The sequence below is a fragment of the Megascapheus bottae genome, chromosome 2 (genome assembly GCF_031878675.1).
Source record: "Megascapheus bottae isolate mThoBot1 chromosome 2, mThoBot2.hap1, whole genome shotgun sequence".
NCBI classification, from domain to species: domain Eukaryota; kingdom Metazoa; phylum Chordata; class Mammalia; order Rodentia; family Geomyidae; genus Megascapheus; species Megascapheus bottae.
The window spans coordinates 30,156,215-30,183,510 of NC_143510.1; the positions used below are offsets into that span (position 1 = coordinate 30,156,215).

Sequence of the window (27,296 nt, forward strand, 5' to 3'; positions counted from 1 at the left end):
TGTAATTCCTCAGTAAGGCAAAATAAAAGTTCAACAAAATAAATACTAGGGGGAAGTACTTGAAAAGTGAGGGGTAGGTACCAATGGAAACCAGTAGAGAATGAAGAAGGGGAAATGTAATCAAGAATTCAGTGTAAATCCTACAGAATTAAGAAGCATAAAGGAAGGCAAGGGAAGGATTGGTGAGAATGTTGAAAGCTATGACATTGAGCAAAATGCATTGTGTTCAAAGACTGCTTTGTTACATGGCAACTCCTTAAAGCAATAAAAATGTACTTTTTTTTTTTTTGCCTCTCCTCGGCCTTGAACCCAGGGCCTGAGCACTGTCCTTGGAGCTTTTCCCATAAGGTTAGCATTCTATCACTAGAGCCACATCACCATTTCCAGCTTTTTCTGTGTATGTGGTACTGAGGAATCGAATCCAGGTCTTCGTGCATGCAAGGCAAGCACTCTACCACTGAGCTAAACTCACAGCCCTGTACTTGTGGGTTTTTTTGTTTGTTTGTTTGTTTGTTTTGCCAGTACTGGGCTTGAGTTCAGGGCCTGAGCACTGTCCTTGGACTTTGTCAAGGCTAGAGCTCTACCACTTGAGCCTCAGCACCACTTCTGGCTTTTTTCTATGTATGTGGTACCGAGGAATCAAACCCGAGTCTTCGTGCATGCTAGGCAAACACTCTACCACTAGGCCAAACTCCAGGCCCCCATTTTTTTTTTTTTAAAGAGAGAACAATGACATATTTTTCCAGAGGAGATAAAACTGTGGGTGGCTTTTTGCTGCCATTTGAAGCAGTGTACCCATTCCCCACAGAATGATTTCTGAACTTGCCAAACAAGAGTCACCTAAGGTGCTAGGTCAGACAGAAGAAGGCATTCAGAAAATGATGTAGTGTAGCAGTATCCGGCACACTGAAGCCAGCTGCATTGAAAAGCACAGGACTTTACAGAGAAACTTGAATTTGAGCTGCTTTTGTTTTATGTAAAACCGGTGTTAGGATATTGACCATAGTGGGTGGATGTAAGAAGTGAATATTACCTATAAATATAAAAATAGAATTATTCTCTTCCTATGAAAGGCAACAGAAAGATGAACATTATAAATCTAAATACATGCCAGAAAAAGCATTTTTTCTTTATTAGTATGTGTTAATTATACAAAGTAATGGGTTTTGTCATGACCTTATGTTACATTCAATTGTGTTCTGCTATATGGTTGAATAATAATCCTTTATATATGTGTACATGTGTGTGCATATATATATATATGGTATGGCTATTGTCAATAATGTTCTTATAAATATGGACATAAAGTTGTTTCTATTCATTTATTCTAATTTTGATTGCTTTGGGTATGTACCCAGGAGTAGAATAGCTAGATCGTATGGTAGTTCTAGTTTTAGTTTTCTGAGGAACTGCCACATTAATTTGCATAGTGGTAGCACTAATTTACATTCATTCACCCCAGGAGTGAACAAGAGCCCTGGGCTTCCATTCTTATCAGCATTAAAAAATTATATTTTATTGTAGAGGTGACATATAGAGGGGTTTCAGTTACATTAGGCAGGCAGTGGGTACATTACTTCTTTTTTTTTTTTTTTTTGTCAGTCCTGGGCTTGAGCTCAGGGCCTGAGCACTGTCCTTGGACTTTCTCAAGGCTAGAGCTCTACCACTTGAGCCTCAGCACCACTTCTGGCTTTTTTCTATGTATGTGGTACCGAGGAATCGAACCCGAGTCTTCATGCATGCTAGGCAAGCACTTTAACCACTAGGCCAAACTCCCGGCCCTGTACATTATTTCTTGAACACTGATACCCCTTCCTGTATTTTTCTCCCGATTTCCTTCCTCCACCCCCTCCAAATCATCTTTTTTTTTTCTGCTTCCCTTCCCTATTTCAAATAACACACGTGTAAGTATTTGCTTTTATTTTATATTTTGTTTTATTTTCATGATTGTCATTCAGACTGGAATGAAATGAATCTCAGTTTGCATTTTCATGGTGGCTAAAAATGTTATATTTTGGCTAGTTAGACTCCTTTGGAAAAAGAGCTTCTTTACCCATTTATTGATTGGATTATTCTTTTGGGGTTACTGTTTGGGTTCTTTAGATATCCTAGATATTAATTCCTTGTTAGATATATAACTTGCAAGTATTTTCTCCTAATGACAGCATTTTACTACTAAACCTAAGGGGTTTAGATTTAATTCTCTTGTCATGTGTGAGCCTTGGAAGCTTTTTGACCAGAAGCACAGACACTGATAATTTGAGTTCTCTTGATGATAAGATAATTCCCTTGAGAATGGCAGAAAAAGACTATTTTCTCCCCTGCATGTGTTTGCTGTCAGAGAGGTAGAGCTTCCCCATGAGCCCCAGTGCACATGGAAGGGTCTCTCTCAGCATGAGGCTGGCTGCACAGGAACTGAGAAAATGCCTCCCTGTTGAGACTGGGTAGCTAAAAGTAGGCTCTCTGTGATCCACACAAATGGCTCCTGGCTTATTGCCAGATAACTAGGGGTACTTGTAACTAGGTTTACAATGACACATGGTTCTGCCATCAAGGTGACACCATACAGGGAACATGAGTATTTGATTGGCCACCTACTAGCCAGGGAATCATCAGTAAATTCCAAACTCCTGTAGTCTACCTGGGATTAGATATTATGGGCTCTCTAAAAGTAGGACATATTATGGTATATCTGGGTTAATGGTAGACCTGCTTATTGTATAGAGTTGATACTCTGGCTGTGGGACTGTCCCTTTACTGTGTGACTTTGCTGTGTCTCCCAGTTAGTTATGTTGACTGAGAAAGTTACCCTGTCCCTGTCGATGTTGGGCTGGGCTGTGTGATCCTCTGGTCGGTCACCTGAACAGAAAAGGGCTCAGATGTACTTGCCTGGCTTGACCTGTCAGTAATAAGAACAGCATGCATGGCTCACAGATCACAGCTAACTCCTAGTTTCAGAATGGGAAATAGGTAAACTTTTCCTGGACCCCCAAACTCAATGGCTCCAGATATCAGTGAGCAAGAAATAAACTCTTGGCTTTCACTACCTAAATCCTTCCATCCAACCCTTTCTTTAGGTCACATATTATTACCACAGCAGGAAGCTAATCTATTGAATTATTTCTCTCTACTCTTTTGCCAGAAAAGCAAGAGGGACTTAAGTGGTCAGCAGTGTGGAAAATGAATCACGGATGGCTTGGGTCACACAACCCGCCCTCCTTTTGACAAAGGTGAAATTTCATCATCACTGTGTTCAGTATTAAGTGATTTGTTATTTTTTTAATTTTTATTTATTTATTTTTTTTACAAATGAAAACTTGAGCTCTCCTATTCTGATTAGCAGAGGCAACATACATTATTAGGCTTCATTTAAAGGTATAATCAGCTGTGTCATTCCGATAAGAGAGAAAATGGCAACATGGACCTTTTCCAAATTCCCACAGGCTTAAAATATAAAAACTCCCTCCAGAGTGCTGACAGCACACCTTGCCTGTTATTACAGCTCGGGTTTTGTTTTGTTCCTCTGCCAGTAGGAGAATATCATTAGGTTACAAATCAGATCTAACGGTTTAGATTATTGTTCATCTTGAGCTGTGCGCGTTCTCTCCATTAGTTGTGGTATAACAGAAATAATTTAATTTATTAGCAAGCCTGTCTTCTAAAAACACTTTTATTTCAAAATGTGCTAGAGGATGAATTGGGAAAGAACCATGGACTTAGTGTCTTAGGAGATAAAATTGCTATGATAAAGCAGGCTTGGAAACATGCGTGTGGTTTTGTAGATTAAGCAGATATCTATAGCCTAATGTAGCACATCTTTGCTACAGACAATGGGTCAAAACCATGATTTAAGATCACTGTTTTCAGGGCTCAGCAATAGTACTGCGATCCATCTAGCCATCTATCTAGCCATGAATGAAACACATAATACATACTGCTATTCCATATTTTCCAGATATGGTCTGTTTATCTACTTGACAGTGTATTAAAAAGTATTGAACATTATTCCTAGTAGATATGTCCATTGTAGCTATCCATACAAACCTTACCCATTTATTCTTAGCTTGGTGTGTTACTGTGTCTCCTAACTTTCCTCCTAATGCCTCAATTGGTTGACATTCTAGATTATTCCAAGGGTGCTGGTGTGCTTTCACTCATGAACTTAAATTCAGATGCTTCATAAAACTTAGGTTTTCAGGGAAGAAAGCATCTCAACAAGCTGCTGTCCCCTAGAGATTGTTAAATGACACAGAATCAGGAAAAGCCTCCCATGTCTGTTATTCATGTGCTTCTTCTTAACTGTCCACCTGCAAGAGTCTTGTCTATAGTCATCCAGCTCTGTGCTCATTCAGGTGATGAGATGGAGTGTGTGTGTGAGAGGGAGGGGGTGTTTGAAGATACTGAGAAAAAAAAAACTAAAGTGCTATGAACAAACTGTTTGGCTGATTTGATGAATATTTAATGTGCAGTTATTGGCTTAGGATGCTGCATTCATCTAAATGCACAAGTCTTCCTATAGGATTTTAAACCGGGCCCTATGCTTTATAGAGACATTTAAATTGTAGTTCCCGTAGGCAGTGTTGTTACCTGCAACGAATAATTAGTTCACTAACTGAAATGCCTTTCCTACCATTATGATTCAGCAAAAAAAAACAATGTCTTGTAAGATAACTTTGAAAGCGCACCATGACAGTGCATGCCTGTAATCTCAGCACTCTGGAGGCTGAGGGAGGCAGGAAAGCATGATTTGAAGGGCATCTAGGCCACATAGCACGATCTTGCCTCAAAATAAAAACAAAAAAAGATACCTTGCCAGGGAGGTGATATAGAATACATTCAATTCCTGAGTAAGCTAGGTGCTCATAGCTCATGCCAGTAATCCTATCTGCTGAGGAGACTAAGATTAGACAATCACTATTTGAATTCAGTCTAGGGAAAAGTCCATGATCTCACCTCCAACGAACCAGCAAAAAGCTGGGAGTGGAAGAAGTGTGGTTGAAGTGTTCAGGTGCCAACCTTGAGCAAAAATGCTCAGAGATCAGCCTAGTCTTGAGTTCAAATCTCAATATTGGCGCAGAAAATACAAAGAAGTTATCTAGCATGATATCCTATGTCTGAGGATGGCTTCTGAGGCTTTGGTAGCAGAAGAGAATTTAAGAAATAAAAATCTTTTTTACATGTGTGGAGAGGGGATGGGGTTACACTCATTTGGTTTTCAGCTGTGGTTTCTTGAAAACTTCTGGATGCCTTCAATGTTGTAATCATGGTTGTAGAGATAGTCATTTATTTCATGTGTCATGTCTCCCGGGCCCTTCCCTAGAACTCCTGTTCATCTTACTGCAATAAATCTAAGATGAAGGAGCTACTCTAGTTCTCACAGGACAAAGGAATGTCTGCAGGATATTTACTCCCAAGCATTATGTAATGCTATAATGTGTACTTCAGAGCGTTTCTTCAATTAAGTAGTTTGATACACAATCTCACTAGGTGTTCTAGGCTACTTTAAGCTTGCAATCCTGCTGCTTCAGCCTCCTGAGTGGGGGGGGGGGTTGTCGGCCTGTACCCCCATTCCTGGCTCTAATTAATGAAGTTAATGGCACCTGCTCTAAGTCATGACTGCTTAGAAGTCAGTAGTGGAGCAGGATTTGAACTGGGTTCTCTGCCTCTTATACCATCTTGCTCTAGGGTTTATGCTCAGCAACCATTGCATTATTTTGTATCTTGTATGAAAGAACAGAATTAAGAAGCAGCTTTGCTTAGTTTTAGGAGGGCACATGTGACATTAAAAAAAAACCAAAAAAGTGTGTGTATAATGTTAACTTGCAGTCTGCTTCTCACTAGTGGGCTCACATTTTCTGCTTGTTTGTACATTTGTACGTTTATAACTTCAGAGCTGGTGTTAAGATGTCAGACCTCAGGGAAATGAGAGTTACACAGTATCCTGATGAAATTCTTGTATTTAAGATCTACGCCAAGAGAAAGAACGTCTATAGAAATATGTGTGGCTTTGTTGTTTGATACTTCCATTTCACTTTTTCCTTCCTTTCGTCTTGCACGGCTAGGAAAATAAATTTTGTTGCGTGACTAGTTTGTGCCAGCACGTAACTATTTTACATATCTGGTCCTATTTTCCTCCATGAAAGTTACTGCTGGGAGAAAAGTTCTTATTTTTGTGTTATAAATAAAGATGTCAAGGCTTGGGCCAGCTAGCGGTGGAAATAAGACTGAAAAACCTATATCTGCCAACCTCCAAATATACTGCCTTTCTCTATCTTAGACTAGAGGTCTGCGCAACCTGCTTGCTAGGTAGAGTCAGCTATGTTTGCGTTGATGATTTAAAGAAATCTTAAGATTTGATTTGAGTGTTTCAGTTGGCGCTGTGGTGTCATTGCAGTCTTAAAACACATCACAATGATAACCACTGCACAGTGTCATCTCTAATTTGATCTAATGACCTTATATATTGGCGAGATTGTGGGCCCCAGATGATGAGGCTTCATTGTTTTACTGAGCACAACTAGTTGATGCACTCTTTATTGCCAGGCCTTATCGAGAACCACATTGCTCTAAGGTATCAGTCATTACCCAGGAAGATGAGAGATAGCAGTAGTTTATTAGGTTAAGAGAGGCTGACACATCTAACCAATACAGTTTTTGTAAAGAGATTCTTTTAAGTTAGGCACCAACAGCATGGAAGATCCATGAGGAAAACAGTAAATCAAGTTCCTCACATGTAGAAACATAACTCGTGTTTGGAAATTCTAGAGAGGATCTCTCATTATTTTCATTTTCATTTCAGTATAGGCTGTCTTATTTCCTAAAATTCCTGATTATGGGCCATCTTTTGCACCTGTGACAATATTAGTCACAAATCACGATGTTTGATAGCGGCACTGTGAGATACATTCAGTGTGATGGACATTGGTTGCTCTCTGTTACTCATTTAACGTTCCTATGAAAGTTGGATGTTGAATTCAAGGTTATGTAGTCAAGCTTCTGTCCTTCACAGCAAAGGAAATTGAGACCCAAGGATTTAAGGCTCAAACTTTCAATGTTGATTTGCTCCGGTTTTATATCTTGGTGTTCCTCAACAGAATGAAAAAAATGCAGAACAAATGGTGGATTCTTTACTATTCCATTCACCTATGAGTCAGTCATTTTGACTTTATTGGTTCTTACGGTTTTGAGGACTGAGAACACCTTGGATCATTCAACCCAGGTCAAGGCCCCCATGAATACATTCAGGGTTTTTGGAAGTGGCTTGAAGAAGATGGGTATTGTAGTGTTTTTAGAGAGACATAATGAATATTTATTTGCTGAGGATAATGAGGGAGGTATAGAGGTTACCAGATAGGACAATCGTGGTGAGATAGAAGTAGAATCCCACTGTGCTGATAAGGAATGCTTGACTTGTAAATTTGTGCATAAATTCATCTTTTGAGGGAGAGGCAATTCAGTAATAGCATTCAAGTTAATGTTGTGATGCTTGTTGGTAGGTACTTGTTTTAGTAATTTCCCTTTTCAAAATCTATGTTATATTTTTAATGCCTATACATTATCTAAAACACAGAGTAACAGAAAGTATTCAGAACTGAAGCCATTAATTTTGTGTCTGTGTATAAAGATTAGTTGAACAGTTTCACAGGAAATGGGTATGAAGGGAGTTTTTGATCTGGGGTTGGTTTAGATTTTTCAGGGACTATGTAATCGGGCTACTGTTAGTCATTTCTAAGAAAAGTCAAATGTTTGATTATTTTTTTGGACTGCAAAATCAATACAATTTCAGCTGTACATGAATTCTGAAAAATGAGTACCAATGGCCAGGAGTTCAGCCTAGTGGTAGAGTGCTTGCCTAGCATGACCCAGGTTCGATTCCTTGGTACCACATACATAGAAAAAGCCAGTAGTGGTGCTGAGGCTCAAGTGGTAAAGCTCTAGCCTTGAGAAAGTCCAAGGACAGAGCTTAGGCCCTGAGTGAAAGCCCAGGACTGGCAAAAAAAAAAAAAAAAAAGAGTACCAATGATGGTAGGTTTTTGTTTGTTTGCTTGCTTTTTGTTCCTGTCCTAAGGTTGGAATTCAAGTCCTGGGCACTGTCTGTTTGCTAGTGCAGCAACACTTGAGCTACAGTTCTCTTTCCAACTTTTTGATGCTTACTTGGAAATAAGAGTCTCATGGACTTTTTCCTGTTTAGGCTGGCCTCCTGAGCAGCTGGGATTGCAGTCATGAAGATCTGGCCCCTGGATACTTTTTTTTTTTATTAAAAAATATTGTTTGTCCTGGAGATTGGCTCTATGTTTCCTAGAAAGTGCTGTATGTACCAAGGAGCCACATGACAGACCCTAATAGATGCTTCTTCAGGCTTAATTGTCTTAGGCTTTTCTATAGTAATAACAACAACAACATCATTCTTGTGAGGAGAGGTGTTCCTTTGTGTTATGATCTCAGGTTGACAGAAGACTTGAGAATACTCCTTAACTGATTACATTCAGGAAGGATTCTTTTTCTTTCATGTTGCACTTGTGAAGACTAGAGCTTCCAAGATAAGTGATGATAAGTGACTTGCTATGAATTACAAAGTTAATGAAGGAAAGCTAGGACAGCCCTGGGGGTAGGAGAAAGAGGAACAAGGAAAGAGGAAGAATAGGAAGGTTAAAGAGGTAAGAAGATTAGAGAGTAATGAGTATGAGGAAATATCTAAATGGTGATATGAATGATGACCCTGCAATGATGACAGTGACAGAGGACCTTCTCTCCACAAGTGCACTGAAAGCTTTTCTACTTTACATGGCTCGATTCATATACAGCACCTTCAGCCATCTCTGTCTCCATTATATCATCCATTTTTTAAATTTAATTTTATTTTTTTTATTGTTAATGTATAGAGGGGTTACAGCTACATTCACCAGATAGTAGGTGAATTCTCAGACATTGATACCCCTTCTCATGTTTTTGTCCCCATTTCCCTCCCCCTATCCCCTTCCAATCATCTTATATTTCCCCCCTTCCCTTTCCTATTATCTGTTTTGGGAAAGGTGTAAACGGAGCCAGTAGAAGATAATGGAACCTGCACAAGGGCAAGCTTTATGAGGTTACTATAAGACTATGGCCCAGTGTTCTTCTCAAACACCCCATAATCATGTGTTTTATTCCTTCTTCTCTCATCTATCAGGTAACTGTATCCTATGATGAAGCAACTTGCCTAAGCATCTGTATTTTACAGTTTTCCTTTTGTGATCAGGAAGCGTAATTTTGCTGAGTAAGCTCGTTTTTGGAATAGCTCTCCAGAGTCCACATTCTCCTGTCTTCTGTACTGTTTCTCTGACTTCAGTGCCTGTGTCTCATTGCTTTTCTCTTTCCACTCACCTTCTCAATTGTGAACTTTCACATTATCTCGGAAAAAGTTTTAAAAAAAAAACTGCCAGTTCTGGCCTGTTGGGAATGCTACTTTGATATTTAGAGAGTTTCATTCTTGTCCCTGACTTCGGTTTAACTTCCCCATTAATGAAGACTAACACCTTGATAATGTCCCTAAACTTCACAATAATTCACCAATGGAAGCTCTCCCAGCCAGGCATGGTGGCGAATATTAAACGCGGGCCCTTCTGTAGAAAAAGGAAAGAAAGAAGAAAATCCTTTCTGTTCTCACAGGGATTCTTCCTGATTGGAAAAATGAAATGAACAAGAAAAACAAATTAAGCACTTGAAGGAAAGAAGCTGCATCCTTGAGAGTGTTAAATTTGTGAAGATTTCCATAACCCAGCGAGTTTCTTTCCAGTGATAGTAAGGAATTTCCCAGTGTGAAACTTTTTATATTGAGCACTGAATTAGTTGTTGGCCCTTGGGGGAGTGTCTTTATATCTTCAGTTTTTAAAGTTTCTTACCTTCTTGGTGAACTGCAATCTTCTTCCAGAAAATTTCTGTAGCACTGTCTTTCCTACAGGAATGATTATTTGAGATTAGATGCTGGAGGCTGCTAGAGAACAAATTCTTCTGTTTTGCAAGGAAAGGGAGACAAACTGTACTGACTTCCCCTTTTTTGAGAGTCAACATACCTTTTGATATTCCTCATACTGGATTTCCTAGTTAGGAGTTTCTGAGCCTCTTGAATGCCCCATATGAACTGTCTTGCTCCAATCTACTCTATTCTCTTTTGGGTCCTTTCTATTCCACAATTTGATTGTATTGGAGATTGACCTGATGGGTGTCGATGTACCAGTTTGCGAAGGTTATTAATTAGTAAAACCATACTCAGTGCAGAGGAACAAGAACAGCCTGCTAGTGGTAAGAATATTTGATGTATGACTTTTATGCATTTACAATGGAGCGGATTTTCACTTAGTGCAAGTGATAGATATCCTAAAGATTATTATGGTCATTGGTATTATATCTGTTTTGTAGACTAGCTATTAAGAAGAAGCCTATTCCTCTTAGAGGTAAAATATCTATCTATAGGTTCAAGAAGCTTGCAGAGAAGTTGGTGAAGTAAAATAGCGAAGAAATATCTATTTCGTGGACTTGTCAGTCCTGAAAATACTGATGATAAACATGAAAGGAAAAATGATAGTGAAAAGTTATTTTGGCAGTTCTGAGATTTGGGCCAGTGATCTTGAATTAGCTTCACCACACAGCCTAAACTATTCCTGTTCTGTTAGTTCAAAATATTTTCAAGGCTTTTCTGCAGAAAATACTTGTCACATTTAAAGATGAACATGTTAATTCTGTCAGAGAATCCAGGTGAAATATTTATCATTTGCTTCCTTAGTTGTTAAAATTTTGCTCTGAAAAGTCTTCATAAACCTTCAGCCGTGAATGCTGTAGAGCCAGCCTCCACCAGCTTGTTCAAGGAGGGTAATTATGTAGAAGAAAACCAAAGTGTATGTTGAACACAGCTCTCTTTGCTGGAGGATCAGCCATGGCTATATATAAGCTGATTCTATTGTAAAGATTTTTAGTTTCTGAGGAATCCTTAAGATTGGAAACAAGCCTGTAACTATCTGCTTGCAGTGATTGGATAAGCCATTTAAGGCTCAGCCAGCTTCCTTAGGTGTAACAGCCCATAGAAAATAGAGCCCATGGGGTCATAGGTGTTTTTGATCTTTAGTTGATCTAGCCCGCTATTGCCCAGAATTGCCTTCAGATAGGGGCAAATGAAGAAAGGCCAAGAACAGGGACAACAGAGACTTTTCAACCCTGACTCTTGGGACTGTTCTTGAGCATCATCCCCGAGAAGAATCAGTATACTGAAGATACCTCAGTAAGTATACACCTGGGGTTTGTTAGGCTAGAGAAACCTTCCATGATACTACTCATCAGCATTCAGTAACTGTGCATCCATGCATCTAAGCACTTTCAGGGAACAAGGATGAGAAGTGGAACACAAGCTCTGAGTTTTTAATGGTTTCAAAGCTTAGTAAACGAAATGCTTTAAGTCAAAATTGTTTATTTTGAATAATGAAAGGAAAGAGAAGAAGTTATCATCTAAGAGATGAGTTAATGTGAGCCCTACATAGCAACTAGAATATACCAAGAAGGAACAAAAACAACAGCGAAAATGTGCATTATGCATTTTTCTTTCCCTCCCTCCCTTCCTTTTTCTTTCTTTCTTTGCCAGGTGCCAGTAGTTTGTAATCCTAGCTACTCAGGAGGCTGACATCTGAGGATTGTGGTTTGAAGCCAGCCTGGGCAGGGAAGTCCACAAGATTCTTAGCAACATTTAACCACCAAAAAGGCTGGAAGTGAAGCTGTGGCTTAAGTGGTAGAGCTTTAGCCTTGAGTAAAGGCATTTCAGAGACAGTGCTTAGGCCCTGAGTGTAAGCCCAACGACTAGTATAAAATAAATATAACAGGGCTGGGAGTGAAGCGTAGTGGTAGAGTGCTTGGCTAGTATGCATGAAGTCCTGGGTTTGATTCTGCAGTACCACATACACAGAAAAAGCTGGAGGTGACGCTGTGGCTCAAGTGGCAGTGCACTAGCCTTGCGCAAAAAATGTCCAAGGGCAGTGCCCAGGCCCTGAGTTCAAGCCCCAGGACTGGCAAAATCAATAAATAAACAAACATAACAAAACTGAATTGGGTATTTGTTACTAGATTCCATGTATGAACTAGAAGACTGTATTACATGATACTTAAATAAATTTCATAACATTGGAGCAGGACTAAATTGTGATACCTACAGTCATTTACTAATTTGGTCATCTTAACAGTTCATAGAAATAATGCAAGCACATTATGCAGTGTTGGGCACATAAGAAGAGCTCAAACATCTTTTGTCCCATTATCATTACAATAGCTTTGCCTATGGGTTTGAAAGCAGAATGTGTAGGTCTGACATTTTCATTTGGGAGGAGGAGTTTTGCATGCTGTAGCCAGGAACAGCTCCTTCCTTTGTCTTCTATGCACTTGAATTCCCTCCCTCCTGAAGGGCTGTGTTGCATAGAGTGAAGTGATTATCAGTGCAAACACCCTGAAGTTGCCCTGGAACAGATACTCAACTGCCTGATGCTGAGTGGATCTGACAGGATAATGACATGGAGGTTGTTGTAGACTGAGCCAGCTCACTGGAGAACCAGGGAAAGTGTCCTGGCCCAACCAACCCACCCACGCCCCCAGAAGTGTTTTGACTGAAATCTTGGAATGCTTGGTCCATTTTCCTGCATCTTCCAGGACTGCACAATGGACTACCTACCTATATAGCTTGGCTCTTGTCAATTCCCTGATGAGCGAGCTGATTTAAATGACTTTAAATTTAATGTTAGTGTTAGTAGCAGCCTACGGTTAAGTGTGGATTTCTTGACTGTGATACAAAACGCCTCTGACATCTTCTTTTAGCCCTTTATGTAAGCAAAGATGAGCAACTCCTATAGGTTTTTGTCGTCAAGTTCTGCAGGTTAAAACTTGGCGAGAAAAAGATGCTCAAATACAGAAGTACCACAAAAGGAAAGATTTGATTTTGGGTTTGTTTTTTTTTTTTGGGAGGGGGGCACTTACTGGGACTTAAACTTAACCTGTCCTGATTTAAGGAGTAAATTACTGTGACTCAAAATTTTCTTTTTTAGCTTACCACCTCCAAGCATATGGTAGCCTTACACTTCCATTTTTTTTCCTACTTTGAGTGTGACTCTTAGACTTTGTTAGACATCTGGACTGTGAATGGGTATTGAATGTGTTTGTCTTTAGGTGGAAGCCCTAAGAGAGAAGATTCGCTTTGGTGCATATTCCTTTTCTATCTTCTATGGTCAGTGAAATATGAATGGCGGACTGGGGGCTTGCTTAGCTTTAGGTGTTTGGATAAGGGAAATTGTGAGCCTCCTTCTAAAATACTACTTTTAGCATATGAGCAGGTTAGTCACTTTTCTCCTTGCTTTAACCAAAAATCCTGACAGAAAGATTTAAGAGAGGAAAGACTTACTTTGGTTTCAGAGTACCTGGTTCCTGGTTGTTGGGCCTTGTATGCTTGGGCAGAGGCTGGAGGTGGTAATAACATAAGAGCATATGACAGAGGAGCACTTTCACCCAATAGTCCTAGGAAAGAGAGACTCAAAAATGGAGAAGGCATCACCTTCAAAGGTATTTCTACATCGCCCCCCTCCCAAGACTTCCCCCAGCTAGGGCCCCACCAATTTCCACCGCCTTCCAAAATAGTTTTACCAGATGGGGATCAAGAATTGAACCTGGGGAAAATGCCTCACCTTCCAACAATAACAGTAAGCAAGGAAACATCTCGTAGTTCCTTCAGTTTTTCTTCAAAATGTTTGTTGTGTTTACTTCATAACCTACTTTACCCTGAGAAATAACACGGTGCAAAGAAGACTTCTATTTTTAATCTTTAATTTATTATAGTTGTGGAGAAAGATTTCCATTTCCAGTTGTCGTGTATCTTGTTCTTAATCATGCTGCCACCTCCTCACAGCCCTTTCTCCTCTACAGTCACCTGTATCATTTGGTAGAAGAGAGAAGAAAGTCAAACCTGTAGTCCTACACTAACTCAGAAATCTCCTAAGTCCCATCAGATCAATGACGATACATACTTCTTGTAACCTTCTGATCTCCTCAATTCTTTAATCCAAGAAAAAGTCCCCATAGTAATTATGTATATTTGATATCTGTCTGTCTATCATCTCTTCAGTTTTCAGCTTTATTAAAATCAGTCAGTACCAAAAAGATATAGTAGTAATATCTAGCAGAATTAAGTTTTTTTTTTAATTCTAAGGCATAGATTATGGTGGGTGCCCTGTCTTTATATACCTAGTTTAGTTTAGAGATCTAAGGATATAGCACCTATTATCTATTTGGTAAAATTATCTTACAGTTAGAAGTTCATGTTTTCCAGGTTAAGTAATATCACATACCTGTAATACAAGCTATTTAAGATTCTGGGGCTGGGAGTTTAGCCTAGTGATAGAGTGCTCACCTAGCATGCATGAAGACCCAGGTTTGATTCCTCAGTATCATACATAGGAAAAGCCAGAAATGGTGCTGTGGCTTAAGTGGTAGAGCTCTAGCCTTGAGAAAGCCCAAGGACAGGGACCAGGCCCTGAGTTCAAGCCCCAGGACTGCCAAAAAAAAAAAAATTGAATTTAGAGGATTGGAGTTTTAAGCTAACCCAGGCAGGGAGATCTGAAACGCCATCTCCAAAATAAATCAGATAAAGTTGGGTTGTAGGCATGGCTCAAGTGGTAGAGTACCAGCTGAGCAAGCAAGCTGAATGTGTTCAGGGCCCTGAGTTAAAAACTTTGTGCTAAACAAATATTTATGCTAATAAATAGTATATTTCTTCATAGGTATTACTTGAAGGGAGAGATTTTCAATTTTTTTGAAAAGTTTAGATGATTTCCTTAACATTAAAATATATTTTAATCATTTTCTTCAACTGAAGATTCTTAGACTAATTATATATTACTGATTTATGGTTTATGTTCAGTAGCTTTTACTGTTACTACTAGCCATTGCTGCATTTTTCTGGAAATTGTCTGACTTTCTTTTCTTTACTCTTCTACATGATATATCGTTAGAGGTTTTATATTCGAATTTTTCCTAGGAAATAAAGTAACTGCCACCTGCATTCTAAAGGTTTAAAATCCTACAGTGACAAAGAGATAAATAACTTTCCCAGAGGAAATCAGACCTTTGTAACTGGATGGTTGTCCACATACCTGACCATTCTTTTTCGTAGCAAAATATGGGTTGTACAACCACAGTGTATCATGGGAAGGCACAGATGGACAAGTCCTAAGTCCTCCTCACTCTGTGGAGAGGATGCTGTTAGACAAGCCCTCAGTAAACAGGATCTGTGTTGTTTCTGACTAGGTTCCCTCATTGCCACTACAGGGCAGAGGAAGGATGTTTGATGTTATGACTGATAGTCCTTGTACAGCACCCCCACAGGTGATTTACCTGGCCTCTACAGGTGGTCCTGTGAGACTGTACATGGCTGAGGCCCCTTTGAACAGCTTCAGATGAAGATGGCATTGGGTTTGAATAAAGTGGAAACTTGCTATGGAATGAACCCCAGTGGATATAGTGGCAAATTCTGCAGTGACAACAGCTTGTCTAAAGACCCAGTTGTGAGGGGCATGTGTAAATGGATGCCCTGTGGTCTTTGTTTCTATGAGGGGTCCATGGTATTCAAGCAACAGCTTTCTTAATTCCTTTCTCCTATGCTTCTAAGAGCCTAGGATAATTATCTATGTACCAAGATTAGAACATACCTTCTCTGTTCATTGCTTGTTTTGTTTAGCCCCACTTGCTTTGTGTGTACATATATACTTGTGTGTGCGCATGGGTGTGTGCTGTATGAGCAAGATTCAGTGTACGTGGAGTCTGAAGTATCCCAGCAAAGGAGAATTAAATGTGTCTGTGGTGTGTCACATAAACTGTGAAGCACTAAATAATATAGCCAGAGCCTCATCGCGCCCTCTACAAATAGTACATTAATGTCAAGGAAGTGTTGAGGAATTCCCAGGGAGCATTGTAGTTCAATAATGACCGTTATTTATCTCAAACGTGTGCTCTGTTTGTTCACATTGGGTAATGAATGACCTTTCTGTTTCCACTGCCAGGCCAAATGGCCCTCTGTTGACACGTGTGCAGCCTGTGTCATTTGTCATGCTTCACTTAGCCTGTCCCCCTCCCTACAGGATGCCACCCACGTGAAACTGGGCTCTCAGACTCTTGGGATAACTACTCCAGCAACAAATGTTGTACCACCCTTCTGGCTTGTGTACCCCTCTCTCTGTCTCTCTGTAAAATTATTTGATAGTAGGTAAGAAAAGGATATTTTCAATTTGATTGTGCAGCACAGATTTTGTTCTTACAGGATTTTGTTCTTGTTTTCTTATTTCATGCTGTGGCTTCATTTCGTTTTGAGGTTTTTAATGAAAATGACTCTTCATCATTCCAGTGAGAGACAAGATAGTGCAGAAAACTCCCTCAGTGACACCATTTAGCTCCTGTGCCACAATCCTGAACTGAGATGGGAAAGACTGCTGAAGCACCTGTGAGTTTTGGAGAGAAAAAGTCATCTTGTGTGTGGTTTATTTGGGGCTGTTGGTTTTGTGTGCAAACAGAAGAAAGACATCCATTGGAACTATGCCCTAAGATTCTATGTGCATGTCTCACAGAGAAGGAGGTAAAAGCTTTGCTTCTGATGGTTGTAATACTGCCATGTGAAGAGTATGTTTGTCACACATGGTAGTTATCCTGAAAAGTTAGATTTATGTCAGATGCTGGTCAAATTTATCCACTTACAAATGCATTTCAGAGCCGGCTCTGAGAAATGCTGTGATGATACCTGGTAAATTCCTGGGCATACTGCCAGTTCTGCAAACCTCGGTAGCAAATCACAATTGCCATGCTTTTGGAAATTTGACTGCAAATTTTGAGCCTGCTATATTTTAGAGTCCTATAATTGGGAATGGCTTACCCTCTTGGATTTAAGAAAAAAAAAGTGGTCATCTTTGAGTTTATTCGTGTTTAGTATAGGTGTGTGATTATACATCAAGTAGAAAACTCAGTTATCTACCCATCCATCTACCTAGCATCTGTCTGTCTTTAAAATAGAAAACCAATTTTAGGGTCTGTTAGATTTTCTCCTTTTTTGATAGATGTATTGACAATTGTCTTTCCATCTTCTGGTGATAGTTCTCTTCATCAGGAAATAATCAGCATATTGTTATTTATGGAGCTAAAGTCATTCCCTTCCTTTCCCTCCCTGTCCCTGTCCTTCCCTCTCCCTCTCCCTTTCCCTCTCCCCCTCCCTTCTTCTTGGAGTATAGATTATTGACTTTAGGGCCTTATATTTAGCTGGTCATGCATTCTACAACCAGAGCTATGCCACGATTTAAATTTTATTTCAAAAACACTTAAAGCCTTTTCTAGCATTCTAAAGAGCCTCACATTTTTGTTTATTACCAGAATGATGGACATGTAGCTTGGAAAGCATAGCCTTAATGACCTCTAAGACCTCTCTCTCCCAATCTTGCCTTCTCCCCCTCTCTCCCCTTCCCTCTCCCTCTTTCTCTCCCTCCCCCTTTCCTCCTCTCCCTCTCCAGCCAATATTGGGGCTTGAACTCAAGAGCTTTGTCCTCTATTTTTTTTTTTTGACATTTTCACTCAAGGATGAAACTCTGCCACTTGAGCCATAACTATACTTCTGATTTTTTGCTGGTTAATTGGAGATAAGAGTCTTTCTTGGATATTTTTCTGTCTGTGCTGGCTGTGAACCATGATCCTCTCACATCTCAACTTCCCGAGTAGCTGTGGTTGTAGAGATGTACCACCAGTATCCACATCTAGCTCTGTATGAATACTTACTATCAGGGAGCTGTTTGTGTGCATGTCCATTCTAATTTCACGCAGGGCCAAATTCAGACGTCGATGTTTATCAACTATACGTGTAATATGACTCACAACTTTGGTGAGAGAACCAATGTGGCTATTTAGAAGAAGAAATAGTGGACCTGTTCATGAATGCCTGTAATTCTAGTTCTCTTTGTAATTTTTGGGTGAACCAAGGGGATCAAATCAACCAACCAATTAACCAACCAAACATCAGACAAAAAGGTCTATTATTTTAAGTAATATTACTTGCATAAAATCATGGATATGACTTTTATCTTGTTCAAATATATGACAAATAGAAAGAATCTTTTGTCTCATTTCTTGTGTTAAGTGACCCGTGTTCTTTTTGAACCTCTTAGTACTATCCATGTGAAAATGAAATTAAATTCAAGCAACCTCCCCATTAATTCTTGTGTGGTACATGAGATCAGCCTGCGATTTCTCTTTGTAAATAGAATTACTCCACCTCCAGTTGTTCAGGAATTTCAGGAATGGATGACTTTGGAAAGTACCACTGGCCCCTGAAATGGGGGAAAAAAATCCCCCCTCCCAAAAAAAAACCCTTGACTAGATTTTTGTGACCCCCCCCACTTTTCCCTCTTATGGGAAATGATATCTTTGAGAAGTTTTACCATCAAAAAATGGAAATAGTTTTCATTAATAATTTTTGGTTCAAACTGTATATCTAAATAGCTATACACAAATACATGCATAAACATCTAGGATAGTTGTTGATGTAAAAGTTTCCAAATTACTTCACCCGACAATTCAGAAAAATATACTGAAGGAAAAGTGAGATAAACTTATATCTTAATTATTTATAACTATTCTAGGTAGTATGTTCTTTTTGTAGAAATAATTTAATATTTCTGTAACGTTTCTAGAGGACAGATTATATTTATGCATTGATTTATACATTTGTATCTTATAAATATCTCAGAAAGAGTCAATCAAGAAATTATATCTGCCAAAATACATGTAATCATGTTGTTCAGCCAACAAGAAGGAGGAGCTACTTTGCATGCACAATTCCATGCAAATGAGCTCACATTTACATTTAGCTGTAATGGGCATATTCTCCTCACAGCTGTGCTTTGGTTTTCACATGGTGATAGGAACTCTACTCACAAAATTACTGGATTTGGAAATAAAGCTTGTAATATTGAAATTGCTGCCTAAAATAATAACCCCCCCCCAAAAAAAAATATATATATATACTTGCCAGGCACCATTCAAATATTCCCTGTACTAATTCATTTAATTTTTTTTAAATCACAATCCTAGAGATAGGTAATGTTACAACCTAAAGGGACTCTTGATTCTTAAAGAGATCAGCCATTTGGCTTAGAATCACATAGCTGGTAAAAAGAAGACTGGCCTGGACTTGAACTTGGGCTTTCTGACTTTGCTAGGGCTGATGACGTTGACTAATATAGTACACTACTTCCAGAGTGTCAGAATTTTATTTCACTGATTTCACACACTCCCCCTTCAATCCACGGTCCAGTAGGGCGGATGTTCATTTTACAGTTAAGAAAAAGAAGGCAGACTAGAATGGGATGCATTCCTATATTTTTCCTCATTTTTAAAAATGTTGCTTTCAGTAGTGACAAGGGTTGAACCTAGTAATTAATGCATTCTAGGTAGATATTGTCTCACTGAACTGTGTCTCTGCCCCTTACCCCATTTTTTTTTAATCTTTTTCTCAGTGTCCCTTTCCCTGTCTCTCCCTCCCTTCTCCCTTCTTCCTTTCCTTCTTTCCTTTTGTTCTGGTCCTGGGACTTGAATCAGGACCATGATACTGTACTTAAACTTATTTTGCTCAAGGCTAGCACACTACCACTTCATTTCTGACATTCTGGTACTTGTGTGGAGATGAGTATCACAGATTTTCTTGCTCAGGATAGTTTTGAACTGCCATCCCTAGAGCTCAGCCTTCATGAGTAGCTAGGATTACAGCCATGAGCCACTTGCACTTGGCTTCCATTTGTTTTTATAAAGTAGATGGAATCGTGTTGGTTGGATTGAATGTCTTGACTGAAAATTCACAAACGAATTCTACATATGCTTAAGACATAGACTTCACTGTCTTCAGTTTTGCAGGGCAATTAGCTACATCTGTCAAAATTAAGCATGCATATTTTTATATAGCAAATCTACTTAAATCCTCATAGAAGACATCTCAAGAGACTTTTCCTGGTTTAATTAAGTTGATTTCAGAAATTTCTATTTCATGCTTGGGAGCAGTGTTCATAGCTCCACAAAGAGGTCAGAAAATGTGAACTCTGCCCTCTTGGATTTCTTAAGCCCTGCTGTTTCTCTTCCCTTCTTCTGTGTTTCATTTCTTTATTGTTAACTTGCTTTTGAGGGAGGCTCATCTTTTAAAGGAAGAGCTTTGTCCCCATTTTAGATATTCTGTAGGTTTTCTTCATTTCTCATTAGACATCACATCCTAACTTCTTATGATGAGCAAAGAACAAGTCTACTATAGAACTACCAAAAGTACTTTTTATATGATGTAAACATTACAGATAGCTTATTCCTGTTTTCTTTCTTGAAATTATTATAATCTCTTCCTTCTGACATGCTGCCTTCCTGGAGTCATTTCTACACACACCACACCCCAATGGTTAGATTGAGCTTTGATTTTTAAAAAAAGTAAGAAAGAAAAATAAGTTTTAGAATAATGTGGGATATTTATAATGTCAAGTATGTTCATAAAGCATTTTTGTTGGGGGCCTGATGTATGCTTTTTTGCTCAAAAATACCTTCCTGGTAAAGAGGTGAGAGGTACATTTCACCCTGCCCAACTTTCTCTGCTGTGGAGCTTAATTTATTTAAAAAAAAAAAAAAAACAAACTGGTTCTGATATGAGGTGCTAATTTCGCACTCAGGTATTTTTGATGTTTTCTTTCCTGTTTTTCTTTTCTTTTTTTTTTTTTTGTGAATACACCAACAATCCATAGCTCAGGCTATATGGACAGTTGGATTTTATTTTAACTAGATTGTCTGTCCATGTCAATAAACACTTCCTCTTATATGCTTGTTATTATTATAATTTTGGATTTGTTTCATATTGACAGTACTTCACTGTGCTTTCCTATCTTTAATTCTACTAAACCTAGAAATAAAAGCTAAACATACCTCAGATCCAACATTTTAACTGTTAGATCTGGTGAGAGAAGATGTCTGCAGACAAGTCATTGGATAAGCCACCTTGTCATGGGACATCATCTCTGTGGCTCTACTTCACTTTTCCTGCCTCTAGTGCTTCCCTCCTGCTCCAGGCTCCTCCATAAATGAAGTCAATTTTCTTCCTTAATCAGAACATGCTGTTTCACCCCCACCCCACACACACAATGTCTACTGACCAGGTCTTGTTGATTACATGAGGTCTCTGTCTATAACCTTGGTTTTCAACCTTCTCTTCTAACACCATTTCTTTAAACCTTATTAAAGCAGCATATACCTAGACCCCACTTATTATTCTTTTGACTTTGTTGGTGCCTTTAGGCCTTGAGTCTAATCTGTGTCCTAGAGCCCTGTACTGGGAACCTCCTGCAAGTCTTCACCTTCCTAGTTTTTTCTGTTCCTTTCTTCAGTCTTGTTTATTAATTATCCTTTTGTCTGTATTGTGTTGATTTATGGAATTTGAACTTAAGATTTAATTCTTGCTTTACCAAAACATCCACCCATCCATCCATCCATCTATCTATCCATTCATCCGCCTACCTACCTATCTGTCTACCTACTTACCTGCTGAATCTATCTATGGCTGATACTGGGGCTTGAACTTAGGACCTCAGGCTCTTACTTGGCCTTTTCTTTTTGTCTTGTGTGTGTGGGTGGCGGGGAGGCTCATGAGGCTTGAACTGGGTGCTGTCCCTGAGCTCTTCATCTCAAGGCTACTTGAGCTAAGGGCCCCTACCCTTGAGCTAAGCCCCACTTCCCATTTTCTAGAGGTTAATTGGAGATGAGTCTCAGGTCCTTTTGTGCCCGGGCTGCCTTTGAACCTTGATGCTCAGATCTCGGCTTCCTGAGTAGCTAGGATTGCAGGTGTGAGCCACCATGCCTGATAGGCCTTTTCATTTTGCATAGTATTCTACCAGGAAAGCTATACTATGCCTCTAGTTCAAGTGATTCTTTTTTGTCTTGTTTGTTTGCTTGTTTGTTTGTTTTTTTGTGACCAGAATTCAACTCAAAGCCTTATTCTTGTTAGACAAATGCTATACTTACTTGAAGCCCACCCCAGTCCCTCCAGTTAATTTCTTTTTTCTTTTCTTTTTTTTTTTTTTTTGAGTGAGAGGGAAGTCTTATTATTCTTTTTGTCCAGAACTAGCTTTGGCCTAGAATCCTCCACCTTTCCTTTCCCAAGTATCTGGAATTACAGGCACTCACTATCATCCCTCTTCTGCTTTTGAGATAGGATCTTATTGATTTTTGCCTGGATTGGCTATGCACTGCCATTTTCTTTTCTGCACCCCTCAAGTTGTTGTGTTTGCAAGTGTGTCCAACCATACGCAAGTTAATTATGTCTTTTATGATAGTACTTATCTCTTGTTCTCTGAGCTCTCAGGAACCTATCTTTCTTCTTGTTTCCTGAGAGTGTCACACATAGAGAGTAGTTGGAAATGGTTTACAAAGATATGGATTAAGATTGCTGGTATGGCACTCGAGTTAGCTAGTAGGAACAGAAGGAAGACTCAATTCTAGAACAAGTTTCTTCAAGGCTTGTGTTGTTGCTGCCGTCTTTTAGGGAGGATGATGATATGACAGGACATTCTTATTTATGCTATGCCCTTTATATCTTCCAGATACATTGCTTAATGCCTCCCAGACATTATTGACATCTAGGCTTAACATTAAGGGGGCCAGCTGTCTGATGCTATCACTTTATAGTTGGAAAAAACTCAAGTGCATGGTATTTTCAGAACTTGTTTGGTATGGTATTGTTGGAATTCATGTGTGCCTTTAGAGAGGTTGGGATATCAGTTTAATCTCCCCTTGAAACATGTACCAATGTGAGGCAGCACAGAATGGAGCCTCCTGTATAGAGTCTTGTACATGTCTTGCAGATGCTTGAATGATGGGATAGGAGGCTTTTAAAGGTCATAGAGACAGATAGACTTGAAGTTATAAACCAGAGAGTCAGGAGCCTCTTCAGGGTTAGAAGAGAGTCTTGAGTTTAGCCCTGGGTTCGTATTTGAGATGAAGGAATGGAAGGTATCAGGAATGTTCATTCTGGCACACCTGTGCTATGTTTCCAACTGCCAGGTGCCTCCAGCAATCAGTTTGAGGGACCATCGAAAATAAGCGATGACACTCAATTCAGGTATATTAGTCTCCTGTAGCAGCTCTAAGAGGGGGGGGGAACCACATCTGGGTGATTTTAACAGCTCAGGAGACTGGAAGTTCAGAATTAAGGTGTTGGCAGATTTGGTATCTCTTGGGGCTTCTCTCTCCTTGGCTTACAGACAGCTGCTTCATTACTATGTCCTCACATGCTGTTGCAGCCTCTTCCTTCTCCTTTTCCGTCTCTTCTTCCTCCTGTTCCTCCTCCTTCTTCCTTTGCTTCTTCTCCTCCTTCTTTCTCCTCTTCCTCCTCTTCCTTTTCCTCTTCCCAGTTCTGGGGCTTGAACTTAGGGCCTGAGCATTGTCCTTGAGCTTTGTCAAGATTAGAGCTCTACCACTTGCGCCACAGCACCCCAGGGCTTTGTGTATGTTGGGCAAGCACTCTACCACTAGGCCAAACACCTGGTCCCTTTCTTCCTTTTCTCATAAGGACAGCTGTTCTTTTACATTAGGTTCTAACCTATGACCTCATTTTACTTCTATTTGAAAAGCCACATTTTCAAATATACAGGAGCACTAATGTCCAGAGGTGGGATTTAGGAGATTTCAAACTTACTGTGGTGCAACAGTGATAAGCACCCAGTGGGAGCTATGTTCTGAATTTTGAGTTTTGATGTTTTCCTGAGCCAGGCTAGGGAGCTGGTGATGTGTAGTAAGATCCCTCAGGTCTTGGCTAGCAGGGAAGAACCACATAGGGATCACATGGCAACACCCAGCCCTCTGGAGTGCAGCGTTACTAAGCTAAGTAGGCTGCTTATCTGTTGTACATTTTCAAGTCAGGGTTTTCTGACCTTGAAAGTTTATGATATAGCATCATCTTGAATTGAGGAATGACAATGCAATCTCATTAGGATTAGGACATCAGTATTAAACTGGGCACAGTCCTATCAACTCACTGAGTGATGTTGAAGAACAACTTGTCAGATATGTAACAAACGACAAAGACCAGAGCAGAATCGGAGCAGTTTAGGTAACCTGAAAAACTATGTGTTGTTGCATTGTCTGATTTAGACCAGCAATTGTGTTGTCTTAGATTAACCAATGGATCTTAGATTCTGTGCTTGGATTTCAGATTATCTTGCCTATACATACATACTTTTCTGTTTCCTTTGAATAATCCCTTTGTATTGACTTTCAAAACAAAATTGCCAAATTGAACTTCCTCGTCCCTTTCAGTGTGTTTTTGAGTTTGGAATGTGCTAGACCCAATAAGTTTAATTGTTTCTACAAATTATTGGCTGGGAATGGACAAACCGAATGACTGCAGTGTGGAGTCTGGCTCACATTGTGTCTAATGGAGAATGTTTGGTTTTGTTTTTCCAAACTGGAGATTTCTCATTGTAAAAGCTATAAATAAAGATGATTTCTTAAATAAAAGTGATGTTTAAAATTTGCTTTTATATGATTGTCCTTTTCAATCCAATCCCAGCTTAGAAAACCATTTAAAGAAAAGCTGAACAAGTTTTATTCCAATAGCACCATAATATCTAGAAAGTGAACTTGAGTCTTCTCAGGGTATTCCCTGAGTGTTGGCTTTTATATTTATTTTTATTTTTGCTTCCCCTTGCTAGACCTGTAACTGAGATTTAGTTTTATCTTTTGTTTCTGTAAATAAAATTGATAGTATGTCATTAGTGGCTTTGTCTCTAGAAGTCTGTGAGTTTGCATTTAGAAAGGAGCTATATAAAATCCAAGCTTTTCATGCTTAATGAGCTGATCTTTAAAAGAACAGTAGGGTAAAGCTAGCACATGTTAATTAAAATGTCTGGAAATCTGCAGCCTTATACATTCAATAGGACTGAGCGAAATGTGTAGATTTCTGAATTGTATGTTAGTAGGAGACTAATATGACGAACAGATCTAAAACCAGTAAGGTGTATCTCTTTTAAAATAACAGATAACCTCTCAAAGCTTTAAGAGACATCACTGAGAAATACAAGTTGGGCGGGGGTATTAATTTTATTAGTAGCAAGAAAAGCTTATTTAATGCTTAGGATATGTTTAAATTGTAAATATAGATTCAAATTAATTTATGTGTCTTAATTTTCTAATGGAGCAATTAAGCAATATTCAGGTTTGAACTTAGGTCTTTGTGTTTGTGAGGATTGCTTTCATTCTACCTGTGTAGCCAAACGTTGAGCCATTGCTTGCTTTAAAATATGATATATATATATATATATATATATGCAGAGTTAAGTTGAACTGCAATTCTATTTGTACCTCCTTTATACCTAGGTGACAGGAGTATCTCACCATTTCCAAATTATTTGTTGAAATAGTGTAAAACTAAACTTTTCCCTGGGCTGACCTTGAACCTCAAGACTCCTGATCTCTAGTTTTCCAGTGGCTAGGATTACGAGCATAGGTCATCTTTCCTCGAAAGTGCTATTTTAAATGTACAGAAAGCAATAGACAGGACATAAGGTTCTATAATATTGTCCTGTTTCTTTCAAAATGTGTCCAGCTGCTCCTGAGAACCTCAGATCAGTGAGGAAGATAAATGTAAAAACTAAGTGAAAGAAGGGAAATAGTTACTTCATCTGCCAGAAGTTTCTACAGCTGCAGAGCCACAGGCTGCAATACTGCAGCCAACCTTGACAGAGTTCAGGCTTGAACTGAAAAGAGCGGAATTTGCCTTATAAGATAATGCAACCTGATAGATCAACATCTCTTTCTTGTTCAAAAGAAATTGCTTTGAGATTTTTTTTGATGACGTTTTGAAGGTTATAGAGGCCACACATATTCCATATTGTGGAGCTAGAGAACAAAAAACAGGAAATCAAATAACAATGAGTTACTTTTTGTCATGGTGGGGGGCTGCTTTGAAAGTTTTGTGTGTTCTTTTCCAATATTGCCCTTAGTACCACATGCATTCCCCACTGTCACCTCCCTATCATCCTTCACAACCCTCCTTCACTGTACCCACACAATTCCCAGCACTCACCTTCTCACTGTATCCACACAGAATCCAGCACTCACTTCTTCATTTGTCTTCAGAGTACCGCGTACTTTTCTTGTTCTACCAGCACAGTACCTGGCACTCACCTCCTTGCTGTACCTGTGCAGTACCCAGCACCCACTTCCTCATTTTACCTGCACAGTACCAAGTATTCTGCCTACTCTGCCAGTCCAGTCCTCAGCACTCACCTACTCACTCTGCATGTGCACAGCACTTATCCTTACCTTGACTTGCATAACATTTTCAATAGGAACCCCTACCCCATTTGCTTTATTTGGAAATCCTTATACATCTTGAAGCTGTATGTATTTTATGTGGTAGTATTTCATTTTCTTCTTAAAAAACAAGCTGCTATTAAAATGTGTATGCATTTCAAAATTCATGGAGTCTTACAATTTAGGGAATATAGCACCCATATATTTAAGTGTACACTTATGGTTTATATTCATACATACATTTAGATGTGTGCCTGCATTTCCTCCCTGATGTTATATCATAACATTTCCTAGTACTCAAGGACTAGGTACTTCACTTTATATGATTATGGTTTTGCTTTAGTCATTTTGATTGGTTTTAATTTTTTGACTAGATACACTTAACTTTCTCAAGTACATTATTAATTCTCTGAACATCCAGCACTGATTTTGATCTATTTTCTTCTAGTTACTAATTCTTTAATGTGTAAAATAGTGAGGATGTTTTTAGTTTTCATTATGATGTAAGTATTAAATGTCTTACATCGTATATTAGGATTGGGGTAAATGTATGTTATTCTAGAGTAATAAAAATTAAGCATTCATCTCTTTAATTACATGATTTAATAAGAAGCTAATGAGTGTGTAATGAGACTGATTTGGGCTTTATTACAAATAATGGTTGAGTGGATTGTTTAAGATTTTCTTATTTTAGTCATCATGGCTATTGAGTTCTAGGAATAATCTTTGAAGGGCCATGCATAGTCTTGTCTAAACACAAGTTCAGGGGTTGATATTACCTTTTTTTTTTTTTTTTTTGGAGTTTACATTGGGGGAAGGGAAGGGAAGAAAATGGTTAATCAGATAATATACAAGTAAACAAGCACACAGAATATAGATCATTTCCAATATACCTATATATATATATATATATAGTATGTATATATCCCTAG

The 27,296-nt window shown here is 38.9% G+C and overlaps 1 protein-coding gene and 1 long non-coding RNA gene across 5 annotated transcripts in view; both read left to right on the forward strand.

Moving 5' to 3' along the window:
• Window positions 1–27,296, forward strand: part of Ptprg (protein tyrosine phosphatase receptor type G) — a 667,714-nt gene that overhangs the window by 231,811 nt on the left and 408,607 nt on the right. The window lies entirely within an intron of this gene.
• The window catches only part of LOC150066635 (uncharacterized), a 33,151-nt gene continuing 15,018 nt past the window's right edge, over window positions 9,164–27,296 (forward strand). The window contains exons 1-2 of one of the 2 annotated variants that reach the window (XR_016539225.1): window positions 9,164–9,256; window positions 11,102–11,254. This is a non-coding gene — a long non-coding RNA (uncharacterized LOC150066635). Of the gene's footprint in view, window positions 9,257–10,224; window positions 10,282–11,101; window positions 11,255–27,296 lie in introns of those variants that run through there. The other variant, XR_016539227.1, reaches the window with a different exon arrangement.